This window comes from Acinonyx jubatus, chromosome B4, assembly GCF_027475565.1.
Source record: "Acinonyx jubatus isolate Ajub_Pintada_27869175 chromosome B4, VMU_Ajub_asm_v1.0, whole genome shotgun sequence".
Classification (NCBI taxonomy): Eukaryota; Metazoa; Chordata; class Mammalia; order Carnivora; family Felidae; genus Acinonyx; species Acinonyx jubatus.
The window spans coordinates 72,398,969-72,418,598 of NC_069387.1; the positions used below are offsets into that span (position 1 = coordinate 72,398,969).

At 42.5% G+C, this 19,630-nt stretch overlaps 1 protein-coding gene across 1 annotated transcript in view; it reads right to left on the minus strand.

The window, feature by feature from the left end:
• The window catches only part of SLC38A4 (solute carrier family 38 member 4), a 69,910-nt gene extending 54,115 nt beyond the window's left edge, over window positions 1-15,795 (minus strand). The window contains exon 1 of the mRNA XM_027035964.2: window positions 15,662-15,795. The gene's annotated coding sequence lies outside the window, so the exon portion shown is untranslated. The remainder of the gene's footprint in view (window positions 1-15,661) is intronic.
• Window positions 15,796-19,630: the final 3,835 nt, after the last annotated feature.

Consider the following 19,630-nt stretch of genomic DNA (forward strand, 5'->3'; position numbering starts at 1 on the left):
TAGGGACTCTGGCAAAGAGGACACAACCACAGCAGTGTAAGAGTTTGGGCTAATGACTATCATTTTATTAAACGCATGACATATAAATATGCCTTATTTTTATTTTGTCTGATAGTTTCTATACAAGTTTGAGTTTATTAAAAGTGAAACCCACAGAATCCAAAAAGAACCCCAAACAATTTCTAAGGAGCAAATGTAAAACATTTCTTTATTTATTGTGAGAAAATTATTTGTTTTATGGCTGATGGGCAAATGACTGGGCCTTCTTTTGGCCTCAATTAGTGTATTTGGTGACCAAAGTCCCGTGGAATTTGAAGCCCATCCCACTTGACTATTTCTGTCCTTTCCCTACTCAAAAGTGTGCTCCCTAATTTATTTTTCTCAACTAATTTTGGTGGAGAATAAAGGAGTAATAAAAATGTACTCACATGGGCTACTGAAGTGTTTTCCTAAATCTTTTGCCAAACTTAAAATGTTTACAAATCTGCAAATTCAGAAATGGATACATAAATAATAATTTTGCTGGATGAATTATGATTGGCTTTTTATTTCAATTCTGATTAAAAATGTTTCAAAAAGTGACTATGTAAGAAGTAACAGCTCAGAGGCATTGGGGGATCTGAGTGCAGAATAACCTCTCACCCGCTGAGAGGATCAAATTCTTAGTCTGTGACAGGAGAATTCCAGGTCGGGTAACTTAATAGCTTACAGAGAAGATATAGTTTGGGATTAGGGTCAAGCCAAGCCTGTGTGACTCTGTATAATATTTTTATACTCATAAAAGTAAAAGTGTTACCAATGATATTATTGCATATTTTAAATTGGTAATCATAAGGATAATTAAATTTAGACTTGTCACCTTTTGTTCATGAAAATGTCTCTAGGGCCTCTCCCAGAGTTCCAACAATTGCAAACTCCCACTGCTTTGGTGTATATAAATCTACATATACCAGGGTACGTTTTCAGTGTATGACCTCATTCTAATAAAATGTCTAATGTCTTTCTGATCTTACGGATTAGAGGCATCGTCTCCTGCTTGCTATCTCTCAGTGTGGGCCCAGAAACAGGATTAACACAGACACTTGAGATGGAGAAACTTCTGGAAGCCTTTCAGTAACATACTAGGCCTAGAGAAGTAGATATTTCTGAAGCCTATTCCTCTGTCTCTCGAAGCAGGTATTTCTAACCTGAGACATGAACACACACTGCCAGCCCCCCTTCACACTGCTTGTAGCTCCCTCCCCTCAAAGTGAGAACCCAGCAAGCCTTACCCTCGGACCTATGTTCCACTTATGTGTTCCAAGCCTTCACACAAAAGCATTTCTTCTTACTGTGCATCCGTTTTCCTTTCCTTTCCACTTTCAGCCTCAGTTCTTACTCTTTCCCTTAATTATTCTCAACTGGACTGACTGGGAATTTGTATATACCGTATGGGATTAAATTCATGCAACTTCAGAAAAGATGTAATGAAGCAGGTCCCTATATACGAGAGTTTTGTAGTTGCATGGCTGATTACAGTTAAAAATTACCCTTGGATGTAAATTTAAAAAAATAATAAATGCCATCATAAATTATTTCACTTGTATTACATTTAATTAACAGAAAATTATTGATAAAGGCTATATGCCCTTTAAAAGGCATTTCCTAGTATATATGACTAATGTAAGCATAAGGTGCTAAATTCTCTTTTCAACAATTGAACAAAATAAAGAGAAATCCGACTAAAGTTAAAAGCTGATAGGTTTTTGAAAAGGTTTGTGTTTGACTTTTCACCTTGGAAAATAGGACCTGCACGTTCCTCTAGCATAGTAGCAGGGAGAGGTAGTGTGACCTTCATAATCTATCCTAGAATCTTTTTTATGGGATAATCAAATAGGTTGGTTCACTCCTCTTCTGGGAGTCTTTTGTTAGCTATTAGTAGGCTCCAGGGGCACATCAGTGAGTTCTACCACACCAGAGTCTTAAGACAGACCACAAAACCTATGAAGCACCTCTGCATGAGTCCTGTTTCAAATCATTCCAAACCATGTCCCCATTTTATTTAAATATTACTTATATGATGATTTCATTTTACTTTAAAACTGATTTGTTTTTAGGCAAACCAGACTTCCGGAATAGGATAAGCAAGTGCATGTTCCTTAGGCACAATTTTTTTTAATGTTATTTATTTTGAGAGAGAGAGAGAAAGACAGAGAAAGGAGGTGAAGGGCAAAGGGGGAGAGAATCCCAAGCAGGCTCCATGTGCAGCATGAGCCTGATGTAGGACTTGAAATCACGACTGTGAGATCATGACCTGAGCGGATATCAAGAGTTGAACGCTTTACTGACTGAACCACCCAGGCGCCCCCTTAGGCATGATCTTTTTGATGATTTTTAGCAAAGGTTTTACAACACAGGCCCCTAAACTGTTTCATTATTTAGCTTGGGTAATATAGTATATGTCATTTATTATGGAAAACCTCAAATTTATACAAATGTCGATAGGATAATGTAGTGAAACGTCACAGATGCACTATCTAGCTTGAACAGTTATCAACCGTGGCAGTCTTCCTACATCCAAACCACCACTCTTACTCCCCTATGATTTTAAAGCAAATCCCAAATACATAATTTCCTAGTAAATATACTTGTATATGTCATAATCAAAAAGGACTTTTTAAAAAGCAGTCATGTGGCATGCTTTTTAAATTCAAAGCAACCTAGTGTTTACTGGTGATGTCTTGAGACAATACAGAGAAAGCTGAGTAAGCACCTGGGTGAGGAGGCCAGTACACATTTTGAAATCTGACCTAAGGGCATTCCAGGTTGGACAGGTTCTATCAGGAAGAAGTGTTAGGTAAATCATAGGCATTAAAATGAAGGATATTTGGACAAAATTAGGCAAAATGTAGGCTGGAGGATCCTCAAAGAAACAGGCAAAGAATGACAAGGTATAATTTTTCTTTAAAAGAGAAGCAATTTAGGGGTGCCTGGGTGGCTCAGTTGGTTGAGCATCTGACTCTTGATTTCAGCTCAGGTCATGATCTCATTCTTCATGATTTTGAGCCCTATGTTGGGCTCAGTGCTGACGGTGCTATGGAGGCTGCTTGGGATTCTCTCTCTCCTCTCTCTGTCCCCCCCACCCCGCTCACTCTCTCTCTCTCTCTCTCAAAATAAATAAACATTTTAAAAGAGAGAGAAGCAATTTTATGAGGGTTAGATTTAAAGAAGGCAGACTATTAAAACTTGAGGATGACATTTTAAAAGTTTTGGAAATCAACAAAATTCAGAGTATGGGAAATTTCATAGGACAAATGACTTGGTTTTACCATCCAATAAATTGCAAGTGAGAAAAGAGATGAGGATTGGCTGAACTTATGTCTGTCTCTTAAACCTCTTTTAATCCATATCAACCAAAGAGTGTGTGAACCCCATTTCGATTCTGATTCAAACAAACTAGGGGTAAAATAAAGAGACAATCAGACATATATGAACACTGCTTGGAAATTTGGTAATAATAAAAAAATGGCTTATTTAAGGTGTGATGATTTGGTTATTCTTCAAGACTTATCTTTGTGAGATACATATTGAATCATGTATGGATCAAATTATTTGGTGACTTGGATTCTCTTGGAAATAATGTAGTAATGGTTGTGGTAAGGGTAGCAGGGAGGAAAGATATGGGTATGGATGAAATATGACAGACAAGTATTAATAACTGTTGAAGTTTTGCAAAGATGCAGTGTCATTGTCTATATTCTACTTCGGAATATATTAGAAACCATATTAAAAAGGTTTACGTTTCCTAGTTTAGAACTTTTCCATATGTTTTTCTTGGTACTCCTACCAAAAGGTTGAAAGCAGAAAGAAGATACTCTAAATTCCTTCAACTAACCAGAAATTCCTATTACCTAGGATTTTTGAGTTTTGCCATTATTGATGACGTCAACAAAAGATTAAATCATGTTGAGTAAAATTCTAATTTTAAAATGGGTCTTGCTGTATTCTGATTTTTTGAAAATTGACAATCCATGACAGGTATAACTTCATCTGAACCAGAACACTGCGCTAATTATGTAAGAGTTTTTCTATCTCCTTAGCTAAACAAATGAAACTTGTTTTTATATTTATTTCTTTTGAGAGAGAGAGAGCAAGTGGGGAGAGAGAGGGAGAGACAGAATCGCTAGGTGGGGCTTGATCTCACAGACCATGAGATCATGACTTAGCTGAAATCAATCAAGAGTTGGATGCTCAACCGGTTGAGCTACACAGGCACCCCAACAAATGAGACTTTTGAACAGAATTTTTCTCTTCTACGCCTGTGAAATTTATAAATATCCATGTGTACATGTGCACCTCACCAAATTTTTGTGGACATCTTCGGGGTTGGGGGGTTGTTATTTGCAATACTTGTACACATAGAGTGTCTATCACTTGGCGAAAAGTAGTATTTAAGGTATGGCCCCAAGAACAAGATAAAATCAGAATCTGTATGTGACTTCCCCCCCCATCCCAAACTAATCTACTTTGCTATTTATTTAAAGTATCCCCATTCTGTTTGTAATTGCATGCTGTGGTCTGAACCCATCATTTTTAGATCTGTAATTCAAGACACAAAAAGGGTTTGTTTAGAAACCCGTGAACACAGAGTGCACTAATGATTATGCCCTTGATTGGACTGAACCTACGCTTCAGTGAAATATCAACCAGTTTGTAAGGGAATATCAGAAAACCTACTAATTTGGCATTATGCAGATTCAACAACTGGTTAATTCATCGAACTTTTCACTTTTCTAAGGCTACAGATTGTATTGGTAATAGCTTCGAGGATGGATGACTACTTTCACTACTCTTTGAAGTCAACATCTACTATTTGTTCCCGTCATAGAAATTTACTCATCATTTGATCACTTCTTACTAAAAATAAAATCGGTGCCAAGCCGCACATATTTATGTTAGATCTAAGAAGGAAAGAATCTCTCTGCTTCACTCTGTTTGAGTCCCATCTTAGTGGGTGGGGATTAGAGATTGCCTTCCTTGATAGGCATAAAGGGACCCTGTCCCTTCCTATGACAGCAGGTAGGGTTGAGAGACACAGAGAAGCCTGAACTACCAAGTTTTCTAGTCTGCATCCTCCACTCAGACCATAAGCCTGTTAATTTTGTAAAGTCTGAAATCTCATTTTTAAAGTTCTCATTAGTAATCATATCGATGACAGCCAGCCCTATGCTAAGCATGTTACATGTATCAAATCAGTAATACCCTAACCTTTGAGATAGGTAGTATTATTATCCCCATTTTACATGTAAGGCAACCGAAGCTCAAGAAGACTGAGTAATTTACCCAGAGACCAAAGCTGGTGAACAGGTGACTGAGCTGGGACTCACCCCCACCCCCCACATCTGACTGCAGAGCCCAGCTCCTGACAACATTCCATCACTACTGGGTAACTACTTTTTTGTTGGACACTATTCATAACAGGATACCTGTCTTCAAGACCTGGAACTGAACTGGAGGGCTCAGCGTGGGAACTAGGACAAATGGAACAGGTTTCATGGAGGAATAATGGTATGACTCCAGAGAGAGGAGGGTGGTTCCAGGCAGGAGAAATGGGATCAGAAGTTTGGCCCCAGTAATACCAAGACAATTGGAGTCTACTGTAGCTCACGTGGAGTGTTTGTGTAGAGTCTGGCTGAGGTTGACCTTGACGGCCACATTAAGGAGTTTGAACTTTACGGAATTCTGGTATAAAGAATAATGTAAACCATTATATTTGGTGTCATTCTGTAAAGTGTGGATACTGCTCTAGCATTACAAAATTGTTCAAAAGTAATTGTACAGCTGTTTGGGTTTTGTCTACACTGATATAGTATATGAGGCATTTCTATTTTCTTTCAGAAAAGCTCTGGGTTTTTTTTCACTTTAAAGAAAGAGTTTAAGAAACAAACAAACCCCCTCAGTTATCCCTTAAAAAAACCAAAGTCCGCAATGTTGGGAACCGTAGCCTATGTCTGCATTTCGCATCACACCCTTGGAATGACTGTCATCATTAGTTAAATAAGTAATACCGGGGCACCTGGGTGGCTCAGTCGGTTAAGCGTCCGGCTTCAGCTCAGGTCATGATCTCACGGCTCGTGAGTTCGAGCCCTGCGTCGGGTCTGTGCTGACAGCCCAGAGCCTGGAGCCTGCTTCAGATTCTGTGTCTCACTCTCTCTCTCTGACCCTCCCCCGTTCATGCTCTGTCTCTCTCGGTCTCAAAAGTAAATAAACGTTAAAAAAAAATTAAAAAAAAATAAGTAATAGCATAATAGCAAGAGAGGTGAACAAAATTCAGCAAGCCTTTTGTTCAGTCTCCTGACTTACAGCAGAGTGTTCACTCCCTCAAGATTGCTAGGCTGCATTCTGTCCTACCACAGGCTGTGGGACCTTAGGGTCCACATAAAGGAGATGTAACCCAGCAGAACAGCCTGCAAAGCGATGTGAGGTATCTAACATTCACACAAAATAAAATAAATTACATAGATGGTACAAAGATCCTGTCCCATTTTGAAAGATTCAGGAGAGCAGATGTGCCTATAAAAGGAGTTCTAAATTATTTTAGCTGTGACAGTCCATATATGTTTATGCTTTGGAACCAGCATCCTGTACCTACCCTCTATCCTCTGGCAGAGTTTGGAATGAGGAATATGTTTCTGGTAACAGAAATCATTAAATTGGTGACTTAGCATGATGCCTTCAGTTAGACTTGGATCTAGTCAGGGCTCTAGACTGTTATTTTGTGAAATGACAATATGTCTGTGAAAAGTGTGAAATTCTAAAAACACAAATGGGTATTTATACTTTCAGATGCTGGTAGATAATTTGTTCCCTCCACTGTTTGGGGAGGACAGGGTGGGGGGAGAGAACTTTAGGTGCCAACTAAAGGGGGGGTGGTGTAAGCCTAACTCTTCTAAGTACTATTCAGAAGTGCTGCACTTCCCTGAGCTAGTTACAGCTGTTGGAGTCCAGGTTCCCGATGCTTCTGGGTGTTCAGGTGCAGAAGAACATCCTTGTTTCAAAACCTGACTTAGAGGGCAACCTGGGTGGCTCAGTGGTTCAACGTCCTACTTCTGCTCTTGTCATGATCTCACAGTTTGTGGGTTCAAGCCCAGCGTCGGGCTCTGTGCTGACAGTTCAGAGCCTGGAGCCTGCTTTGGATTGTATCTCCCTCTCTCTCTCTGACCCTCTCCCACTTGTGCTCTCTCATTCTCTCTTTCTCTCTCCCTCTCTCTCTCTCTGTCAAAAATAAAAGAAACATTAAAAAACAAAAACAAAAAACCAAAAACACCTGACTTAAGTGAACTCTGGGAGATGCTCCCCCCACTGGTAGATGGGGTGAATGCCCAGAAGAGTATAATGCTGACAGTCTCAGGACCCTTGATAGATGCCCTGAGGCTAAAGATGCTATTTTGACTCTCAGCGACCCCTGTCAAACTGGAGAGCCACTCAGTCATTTCCAGCCATGCCCCCTGAGTTATCAGCTATGGGACTGAGCACAGACTGGCAGGGAAATCCCTACTGCAGAAGCATTTTTAAAATTAGCTTCAAGAAACCAGAGTTATCCTAACTAATGCTAAAGGCACAGAACACATAATCCTATCGGTGTAGAAATCTTAAAAAGTGCCATGTTTTATATCTTATTGTCTAAATTCATAGTTTTTTTTCTGCCATATTCCTTTTCTCCTTTCCAGTTGGCCAGTCATCCCTGTTTTACATAAAAATGTAGTTTATACATCCTTTTGCCCTGTAACACACACATGTCATTTTGAAGTTAAAAACTTATCCAAATTTGTCCTCACACTTTCCCCAAGTACCCTCAGTATCCCTTTAATCCAACTGGCGTTCTAGACAAGGCTATCATTTAAGAAGACAACTCACCACCAAATATGGTGAAGCAGCCGGAATACTACTTCACAACGAAAAGGACCCAACTATTGACACAACAACTTGAATAGATCTCAGGAATGGTATGCTGAATGAAAAAAAAAAAATCAACTGCAAAAAGATTACATATCCTAGGATCCTGCTTATGTAACGTTCTCAAAACAATTAAAATAGGGAGATGGGAAACATCTCATTGTCAGGGAAAGGGAGAAGGAGGTGAGTATGGCTATAAAGGAGTCGCACAAGGGAGGTCATCCGGGTAATGGAAGTTCTAGGTGTTTCTGGCGGTGGCTGCACAAATTTGTCCACATGATAAAATGACACGGAGACTATACATATTGTACACACATATTGTACCAACATCGATTTCCTGGTTTTGATATTGCCCGGAAGTTGTCAGATGTAACCATTGGAGGAAACTGGGTCAAAGGTGTATGGGGCCTCCCTGTGCTACCTTTACAACTTCCTGTGACTCTATAATGACTTCAAAATAAGAAGCTTAAATGTATGGAAGTCCACCAACAGCATGGACTCCTCTGTACAGCAAGTATAATGACATACAGTGTCGTGACACATGCCAGAAAGTGTCAGATTTTTTTTAAATGTGCTGTTTCTAAAGAATTGCTTCAAAAACCACAAAGGAGTAACACAGTGATGAAATGTGTTCTCTGGACTATAATAAAATCGCTCCATTTATGTCGTGCTGTGAAGCATAGGATTGCTTTTCAGGCATTCATGAAGCAAGGTTGGAAACACGAATGTTTTTAGTTAGACCACTTTAACAATCAAGATCAGTTTGATCATACAGTTCATAAGAACATTCGGCATCTATGTACCACATTCCTCCCATTTGGAGAAATTCCAGAAAATAAGACTATAGCATGGGTAGCCCCATGTCGCATGCAGGAAACCTTCCTTAAAAACCAGAAAGGGCTGCCCTCCCTCTCCCCTCCTTTTTCAGTTTTTTTTTTTTCTACTTCTCTTTCCAAGTCCATCTCCCTCACTCGCCTGGTTTCTCTAGTGAAGTCTCAGCAAAAGCAGGCAAAGTCGTGAGCAGCGCCTGTCCCTGACGTGGTGGCCTCCTGCGGTCCTCCCTGGCGCCGCGACCCAGCTCATGCTCCCAGCGCGCAAACGGGCGGTGGCTGAGCAGGACACGCGTCGCCCATAAGCCACCGGCCACTGCCAGAGATGCTCTGGACAGCACACTCCACACTCTGAGTAGCAACACTGCAGACACAGCGGTGGCCCGACCAGCTGATGGCCAAAGTTGCCTCTTGGGGGGATTACATCTTTTTTTTTTCTTTTTTTTCTTTAACATTTTTATAGTGCCATGAGTGTACCCAGTGGTATAAAATTATGCCAAAACAAAGAGCAAAGTCCTTGTCCTGAGGAGTATGCAGTGTGAAAAGCGCATGAATGACGCAAGGCAAAATGACAGGACAAACACAGGGTGGGTGGGGAGGAAAAGTTACCCTGAAACAGAAGGCAGAATCAATATGATTTTCAATGGACCAAAAAATGGAAAAGCCACGTCAGGGCCCCAACTCCTCATAGCAGAAACACAGAAATAAGGATTTGCCATAATAGCAATAGTAATGGTAACATTACCATTTATAATGTGCCGTGCAGTATCATCACCCGAATTCTATAAGGCTGGTATTAGTATTACATCGAATTCGAAAACTAGTCTCTTTAGCTGCTTAACAAACACTCCTAAATTTCACCATGTGCCACATATAATTGTTTTATCCTCATGAAATCGTTATGAAGTAGTAAACGTTTCCCTCATTTTATAGAGGAAGAGAATGAAGCCGTGAGGTTAAGTAACTAGCTCTATCTGGGCCACTCAGGTAGAAAGCGGGAGAGCCAAACTGGAAGCTAGCACATCCAGATGATAGAACCAAGATCTGAATCCAGGAAGCCCAGCTGTATGATGGAGCAGGGATTCCTTTCCACACGCCCTGATTCCCTGCCTGCATGCTTAATGGTGTGCAATAATGCACACTGAATAAGTAATTTATTTAAAAAGATTTACATTGACGGTCAGTAAGGCACAAATTCACTTTGCAAAAGCCTTTAATATTTCAGTGAAAACATGCTTGCTTGAAGAATAAATTGTTTTGAGGTGCTTGGGTGGCTCAGTCAGTTAAGCTGCCGACTTTGGCTTAGGTCATGATCTCACGGTTGCTGAGTTCGAACCCCGCTTCGGGCTCTGCGCTGACAGTTCAGAGCCTGGAGCCTGCTTCCAATTCTGTGTCTCCCTCTCTTCCTGCCCCTCCCCTGTTTTCCTTCCTTCCTTTCTTCAGCAGACATGCATGAGTATTTGTTTGTGCCAGGCACTGTGTGAGGCACCATGGAGACAAAAATGAGAGAAAACAAGGGAATTGGAGATGATGTTCATTTTGATGACGGGTACACATGAGATTTATCAGGAGAAATAGGGGCAAATAGCCAACAGGAAATAAGGGAACATTTCAATCTTATTATGCAGGGAATGATGTTATTCTGGGCTGGACCATCCTGTGTATTATTTATCCTTTTTTCATTTCCTCTCTTCTGCTTCCTTCATTTTAGTTATGACAGAGGAAAACACATGGTCAAAGAACATATAGACATTTGTTAGCATTTCAAATAATGCTTTGGGTGGCAGAATAAATAACATTAACAATAATAGCAATCCCATATTGAGTGCTCACTATGAGTCAGGCATTAGTCTAAGCATTTTACATGTGTTAACTCATTTAATCCTCATAACAATCCCATGAGGTAGGTGCTATTATGATCTCAATTTTGTAGTTGAAGAGAAGCTCAAAAAGATTAAAAAAATTTGCCCAGGGATATAATGCTAAAAAGTCGAGGATTTAATGTATTAACTGAAATTAGATTTTGGATTATTTGTAGATTTCATTTACCCTTTGAATTCCCTTCCAAATAAGAAGAGTTTGAGTAACAGTATTTTACAAGTGTGGAAATGGTGAAGAGGCAGGCAGACCTCTGAGCCTGGGATGAAAAACTAGCATAAAAGATCCCTAACGAAGCAAGAGACTGTGGGAGTTAAATTCTCCAAATCTGTTATCAAAAGCCAGAATCTAAACTGGCATAAACATCTACTTTGGAGTTGGAGGTTGACATCATTCCGTTCCCTATCTCACTTTGTTTTTTTTTTTTTTTAATACATTTTTCCTTCCAGACTCTTCTGCAACACAGTAAAATAAATAAAACCACTAAAAACTAAAATAAGGAGACAAATCCTCCCCAGCTACCCCTCCCCGTCAGAAAAACACAGAAAAGCATTTGTTTGGAAATAGTTTTTTGTGATTGTGTAAATTGTATCTTTGTTAAAATGGAATATCCCCTCAAGAGCTAGAAAAATAATTGATTTTCCCATACAGAGGACACCAAAGTCTGGTCTTCCCATTTGAGCACAGTGTTTCAAACCCTAACATTATAAGGAGTCTAACAAATTATAATTCTCTATTATATGACCATAATCAAATGATAAAATAATAAAATGTGTTGCCAATTCCTGTATTCAGTCATTTTGTTCCTTGTTAGGACGGTTCACTTCTGAAATGCAAGGGCAAGGCAGAGCTTTGGGACCCCTGCAGACAGAATGAGTGAGGACCTCACAGGACACTCCTCCCTCCCAGCCTCTTCCCTTACATGTTCCACTTCCCAGTACTGAACTTCTAAGTTCCCTAAGTGGCTCACACTTTCTGCTTTCTCCCTTCAGGCTGGTCTCTGTTGAGAATCTTCTCCCACTTCCTTCACTTCTTTGCCTGCCTAACTTTTATTTCTACTTCATAACCTAGCTCAGGTGTTACCTAGTCTTGAAATGTTCTCTGGCCCCCTCCCTAAGCCAGCTTCAGAGGTGCCATACTCCAATCTGAATTTTTCCTGGCCGTCAACATGCTGTTAGTGTGACTGTTTGCTTGCTTATTCTTTCCTTGACTAGACTAATTCATTTATTCAACAAACATCTCTTGGGCACATTTGCCCGGGACTGTGGTAGGTGTTAGGGAAACAGGGATAAAAGAAACTCCTTAACAGGGTTACTGGAAGGTAATGATACTCAGTGACTGTGGAATGAACGAATGGAATTAAGTCATTACAAAAATAGGAGGAGGACCAGAAGAAGGTTAGCAGTCATACAAAAGGGAATTGGCAGTTCATTTCTCCCATCATGCATATCCTACCCTATTGTGCAACATCTTTCTAAACCTCTTTTTTCCTTAAGTTTTGGTTTTCCTAGTCCTCTTTCTTTGTGCTGGCTCAAATGGAGGCAGGAACTCAGGCACGGAAGGGACTTAGTTCTGATGCCAGTACTGTCACTTACCAGCTGGGTGACCCTTGGCTCTTTCCTCCATTTCTATGAGCTTCAGTTTCCTCCTCTGTAAACTGGAGATAACAAACACCTATACCATGGAAGTCTGTGTGAAGATTAAAGGTGATTCACATTTGGAACATAAGGACTTAGCTATAAAAGTCTGTCTTAACAGAGTTCTCCTCTCCTTTCTTTCTCTCTCCCCTACTTCCGCCCCTTACCCTTCCTACAAGATGTCCCCAGGGCAGTTGTGGCAAGGAGGATAACTTCAGGTGATACATGAAGCACGTTCAAAAAAAAAAAAAAACAAACCAAACTGTACTATTTTGATAGATATCAAAAATACATAAGTAGCCATAAACCCCATTATTCCTTTGATTTTTTTTTTCATAGAAGTCATTGCTTTGGAGAGTAAAAATTAAATTAAGCCCTTCTTGGTGTTTTTTTGTTTTTAACAATAGTTAGAAAATATTAGTAAGTCAGTACAAAAGATAAGGGGGAAGAAAAAGAAATAGATGCCTAAAAAACAATGAGGAAATAAACAATGGCAATGACATGAAAGAAGAAAAACATTTAACACAAAAGTCCACAGCAGCTGTATTTATCATGCTCGTCCTCAGCATTTGATAAACTGACAGGTAACCACAGGCATACTATGCATTTCTCAAATGTCACTTATTGAAAAAATCTAGTTCTGGGCCTGCGAAGATTCAGTCTGTAGCTGTATGATCATGCCTTGGCTTTCTTAGCATCGGTTTGGTCTGTAACAGGCCAAACAGCCAGCTTTGGGTCCCTGAAAGGCACCTGTCCAGTTCTGCCCCTGATAAAGTCCAAAGTGAAAGAGAACTGTTCGTTTAGATTTAAGAACAAGTAATTGCCCAAACAAGACTTCCAAAGAGGTTCTATGTTCCCTGCACTGTATATGTCCCAGTCTTGCTCTGTAAAATGAGTATAATAATAGAGTCTATTTCCTAAGGTGGTTATGAGGACTTCACATAAAAGAAGCAAAACAGAATAAATATAATAATGGATATATATGTGTAAGTCATTGTCATCACTAATCCAGTACAGACTAGCCTCCTTGGAGCACCTTGCATTACATACTCACCCATCCCTGCAGCCTTGAAAACCATTTGTCCCCTTATACCAGTCTCCCTTCGTTTTAGTGTTTTGTGACAGAATCAGCCCAATAAAAGCTTTCTGTCTCTGAACACATGGCATTCAATAATTTGGCAAAGTTCACATAGTCTTGTTTCTCTGTCCTTAACAAACTTCTACCCAGACTGTGGATTTTCTGTAGATTTCATGTGTTAGCATTTGCGAAGCTACATTACACATGTGCACACGCACGTGCACGCACACACACTTCTTGTGTTCCAAGTGAGAGTCTACCAACCTCGATGACTCCTTAGGGACTTGTTTGCAGTGGGGCTTATCCCCCCCACTTCACCCCCAAATTAAGTTCTATAAAAGGCTATAACCGAAGTTGAACCAAACCCAAAGTAGAGCCCTAGCTACCGGGCCCTGGAGATAGTGATCCAGGCATAGGGTGTTCTTTTTACAACATAAGACAATTCAGTCATAATGACCGTGTCTGCGCTGCCGGGAAGCAAATACGAATATAAGAAAGCGATAAACTGGGAAACAGGCCAACTCTCCTTCCTTCCCCAGGGGTGAGAAGCTGCATCGCTCCCAAATGCATAACAAAGAAAGCCGGCCCAGGAGCAGGGGGTGGGGGGAGGAGTGGGGAGGGGCCCCTGGCGAATAGGTGTCTGTGGGACGCGCCTGGGCGGCCAGGGTCTGGTTATACCTTCAGGGCGACAGCTACCCCTTTGCCTCTTTTCTCAGGGTGTAAGATGCCCGGAGACAGGTAGAAATGCACTTTTGCCCTGAGAAATTGACTTCCAGACACACTCCGTCCTCTGGTGAAACCAGGACCAGGTCTCTAAACACTCGGCTTAGAACTGAGGCTCGGGATCTCTAGGTCCTCGCCGAGTCTCTCAAGGACGCAACTACTGCGCCGTCACTGCCCGGTGCCACCCTGGCACACCAGCCACCAAGCCTCCCAGGCTGGGCTTCCTAGTTTATCGCTTTCTCTGACCAAGTCAGCAGGCGGGTACGCATCTCCCGGTGCTCACGGCACCGGAGGGGCGTTCTCCCTACCTGTCCTTGCTGGATCGCTAAGAGAAGCTGGGGGCCCCGAGGGGTGCACCGCGTGCCTCGGCACCTCCACCCCTGCCAGCGGCCGGGGCGCGGCGCCCACCGGTGCCACTGCCTGTGAAAAGCCACTCCCCGTGCCGCTCCCAGCACACAGCCCGCTCGTCCCCGCGGTCACCTCTCTCCTCTCTCGGACTCCGGACTCCGAGGCTCCCAGGTCACCCCCAGGAGCTCCCTGCGTGTGCGCTCCCTTCGCTCTTCTCATTCATTCTCTTTTCTCCATTTTCCCTCCAACCCTCACGCTCTCCGGGGCTCTGGCCTCTTATCGCCTCTCGCCTTCACCCCTCTCTCTGATGTCCCCTCGACGTCCCCTCGATTCCACTCGCCTTTCCCGCTCCGCGTTTCTGCACCTCTCCTCCCTTCTCTCCAGTGCGCCCCGGGCTTCCCGGTCCCCTGGAGCGGGCGCTGGACACCTCCGTCGGAACTTCGGCCTCAGTGTTCGAACCCGCCGCTGCCGCCCGCAGTCAGGGCCCCCAGACCCAGCAAGGCTCTCGCCTTCCTCCTCCCCTCAAGGAGACACTCTCGGGACTCCTCCTGGGGCCACAGCCCCCCACCAAGGGAACCGTGCTGGCCTGGCCCAGGCAGTCCAGCTGTCAGGGACAACGGGTCTATTTTAGGTGCAGCACCCAATGTCCCCGCCCTGAGGACACCGGCCCCGGCCCCGCGACTTGGGTAGCACTTGCCAGCACTGATCGCAAGCCGACTCGACTCGAGCGAGGCTGGTGGCAGGGCCACCGCTGTGGAAGGCGGTCGCTGGACACCCAACTGGAAATCCCAAGGGCCTAGGAAATCCGGGGGGGGGGGGGGGGGCAAGCCCCAGCCACCCCTCCCGCCTGCTGGGAATGGGCTACCTTGGAACCGCCACCTCTCTTGCAAAGAGAGCCACACACGAGCCTTCCCAGCTAGTTCCCTTTACCTCTGTATGCCCTGGTTTACTTAATTTCTAGTCAATCGGTCATTAGCCTGCAATAACCCACCCAAAGCATGATCCTTTAGAAAACCTAAGAAGAATTAGGGTCAATCAACAAACAAGTTAGGAAGAGCCGCAATGCCTAACCTAAGCCCCAGAAGGTTGAGCAAACGGACCACACACGCGTGCGTGTCCCTGTGCGCGCAATCACACACGCGCACCCACACCAACACCGGCTGGGATCCAGCCACCAGTTCGCACACTGACAAGTCTCTAAGTCTAGCAGAGATTAGAAAAGTGTCACTCACCTGTGTCGTTTTCTACTTCTGCCGATTGGGATCCGGGGGAAGTATCGGAAAAGGGTGGATTGAGAGACCCTCCTTTCTTTTCTTTTCGCCTTTCTAAAGAGTGGAAATTTCCATCATGTGATAGGGGGCAGCATCCCCAGTGTCGCCTTTCCTGAGGACCCTCCCTTCCAGCCCAGCCACCAATCGCCAGGCGGCAACCTGAGATGTAAACAGAAGCATCCTCCCAGGTGGGCTGAGTTGTCCAGCTGTCCCGAAAGAGTGAAGCCTGGGAGCCGCCGGCCCCTGCTCCCTCCTCTCTGGGTCCCCGACAGCGGAGAATACCTTGGTGTGAGTTCGGGTTTTCGAGGTTGTTGTTTGGTTGTTTGTGGTTTTGTAATGAAGTCTCCTCAATAGTCAAGGTTGCATTTGTTGAGTCTGCCCTACATGCAGAAATGCATGTTGATTTTCCCTTCGAAGTCAGGAAAAAAGTCTTTCGGGTAGGTGTCCCTAAACTGCCTCCAGGTCTGGGGATGTCGAACCTGAGCCTGACGTAAAAGGGGGGGGAAATGGAGGAAGGGGTATAAATGAAAAACCCGTCAGTCACCATTAAAGCCCCTTCATGCATCAGTGAAGCGGGGGTAGCTTGGTAGCATTTAACTATGAGTGGCGATCTTCGCGGCAATTTCTTTTCTGGGATTTCAATTTAAGCATAACCCTCAGTATGTATGGAGAGGGAATTAGGATATGATAAATAGCACTATAATTTTAATTCTCTTCACTAAAGGCATTAACCTGCCATTTCAAGGAAAACCGTTCACGTGAAAGCCATTTTCTGATGGTAAGCAAAATTCTTATTTCAAAGAAGGCCTCTGTAACCCATTTGTTCATAGCCCTGTGTTTATTTTCATACTCGTGTCATTCTTTGGGGAAAAAGATATTCTCCAATGGCGATCTGACTCCACAGTGCAGCAAACTCACGAGGCATCACAAATTGCTTTCTGACCTGGCCAGACACATCGAATTGTACTAAAACCGCGCAACAATGCAAATTCAACAGAAGGATGATGCAGCAAATACCTTCACTGGGGTTGCCGTGTTGGACACGAAACATACATAAAAATCAGTATCTAGAAAAATCCTTGTTTTATGAAAGCTGATGATCGCCCACCTAGTATACCTCCTTAGTTTGTCATAACAAGAAATTTCCATTCGGGGAAATTCGAATACATCAGAATAATTTTCAGGTCCCTTTAAACTTGTTGAAACTACATTATCTTTTTACTACCACACTTTCCGCTGATTCTTATTTAATAAACATAAGCATATTTTGTAAAGCTACTGAACTGTCAAAATTGGTAGGCTTGAGAGAGGGTTAGTGGGAGATCAAGACGGACGTACATTTCTCTCTGCCTAAGGTTTCTAAAATGACAGGCCTTTTCAGAGACAACCAGATGAAGACGGCATCACGCAATTGTAAGGCAGATACTAGTTTGTATCACTGCTCGACTTTGTAACGAACTGCTTCTTATTCAGTTCTTGGCATCCATATCTCAGTACAGAAAAGATAAAAAATGGTGTTTCATTGCCGAATTTGCTGGAGTCCTATGGGTTAGCCACCTATATAAACTCTTAATGTCAGGTGTGGGTTGAGGTAAAACGAGCTGCCTTCATCTGTGAATCGGTGCAGTGCTGAACAAGGTCCAAGTGTGTCGTCTCTTGTAGCTACGGTCCATCATCAGAGTCTATGAAGAGCTCAAAGCGACTTCTGGATGGTACGAGACAACTGACAACGCTTTATCTTCCCTGATACAATCCAAACCTTGAGCCATTGACGGCTCTGTTGAATCTTCCTGCCAATCTTCCGAGGTCTGTTCTCAACCAGTCTTGGAGACAATGAGAAGCAGCCCTCGCCAGCGACATGAATACACCTGCAGGACCACAGTGTAAAACACATTCTGATTTGTCGTCAAATCATTCACTGGCTCTGGAGCACTTAGCTTAGGTTTAAATCTCAGAGCCACCGCCTACCAGCTATGTGACCTTGGCCAAGTCACTTAAGTTCTTGGTGACTCAGTCTCCTGAAAAATGGAGAACATTTCTTGGCACATTGTTTTCCTGACTTGTTATTTGCAGACAACACTAAAAACTCACCTAGTGATGGAGACAAATGAAATGTTTGCAATCAAGAAAAACTTACACGGCAGATAGCATTTAGTACCATTTGGACAAAGCTCACTCGATGGAAACTCTCTGCTCTGAAATCATATTGACCTAAGAATGTTATTGGTTTTGTTGGGAATTCTTTCATTTTTAAGAAAAGTCTATATGGGGAAATACTCCCCAAATATATTCTTTTGAACCAAAATTAATACTTGAAAACAGAGTTCTCTGCTCCCATAAGTTTGGAAAATATTGTGGTGAAAGTTCTTGTGGGATTCCTCAGAAGTTTTAATCAGTCTCTCTAGGTTGGGATGGAGCACGCAGTATTTTTCCATGACTAGAGCCCTTTGGGGGGAATATCTCTCAGGTCTGATGATCCAGAGTATACCCATTGCCAAATTTTAGCACACATGAATGCCCGAGGAAGGAAATAGAACACAGTTATTATCCAAACACCCCGTGGCAAGACTCTAAATTTCCTTGGTTTATAGACTATTGTTGAGAAGTTTGATAGCAGTGACTTTAGTAGACGCGTATAAACTTTTTTCTTTGATAGTAGACTTTTAATATGGATTGTTTTTCCAATTAATAATTATTATGATTCTAAACTGACTTTACGTTATGAAGCACCTTAATGTATATTATGGCACTTGATACTAAAATAAGCTAAGTATTATTTTCCCCATTCAGTGAGAAAGGGAAATGAGTTTAAGTGATTTGTCCAAAGACACAGAGCTAATAATTGACAGACTGGAATATGAACCACTGGCTTCAAATTCAATATCTCCCACAGCTCACCTCCCTTTACTTCTGAGCATTTTCTTTTCTAAGACTGATAACTGTTTTCCTGCCTACAATGTAGTCAACCCTAAATGGCATGCTTAGCAAAACTATTATGATTTTTAAGATAATTACTATAAAAGCAATGCTCTCTTTAGCATAATTGCATGAGCCTTTGTAAATTCTAATGTCTTTATAATGACATTATTTTATATGAATTTGAATTTTATTTATGTGAAACACTGAGTAATACCAGGAATTATATTTGTGGTTGAGTTTCTTTTTAGTGTTATGCTCTCTAAATGAGCTACTATTTCTTACTGGCTCTAGGAAGAAGATACCTGAATAGATCACTTACCATCTCAGTTTCGCACTTGATGAAACAACTAGCATCTGGATCTCAAAATGAAATATCAAACTAGATCTAGGATCCTAGAAGACCCTAGTGGCCAATATTGGGATGTTAGGGAACCAGACTCAAGGTCCCATCCAGGAGGTGACAGGGAGAGCAGAGCCCATATTTGCACATGGGCAGCTCAGAGAGAATTGTGCATTGTGTGGTCAGCATTCGACCCCAGCCCCAGGGAAGTCAGCCTTTGGAAATGGCATTACAGGCGGACACCCAACCAGTTGTATTTACCAAACACACCACCTTCCTTTTCCAACTTGACACTCAAAGCACCAATCAACTATACCTGTCTACACAGCCCTGATTCTAAACTACTTACTGCCCCCCACCCCCCAGCACCAATACCATGGTTTTCCATGCCTTAGAGCTTTTGAGTGCGCTATGCCCACTTTCTGGAATCCCTTGCCACTGGCTCTGCCTGTCAACTTCACTTTTACTCACTGTTCAATGTCGTCACTTAAGTGAATGAAACCCTTCTCAACTCCTCCAGTTCTCTTTTTTCTTGGTAGGTTGGGGACATGGGGTGGGAGTGGGATAGAGTTTGAAGAAGGGTAGAAAAAGAGAACCAGCATGTTTGGGCATGGCATTTAGTACTTACAACCACCCTGTGAGGTGGATGTTTTTATCCCCACTTTTCAGAT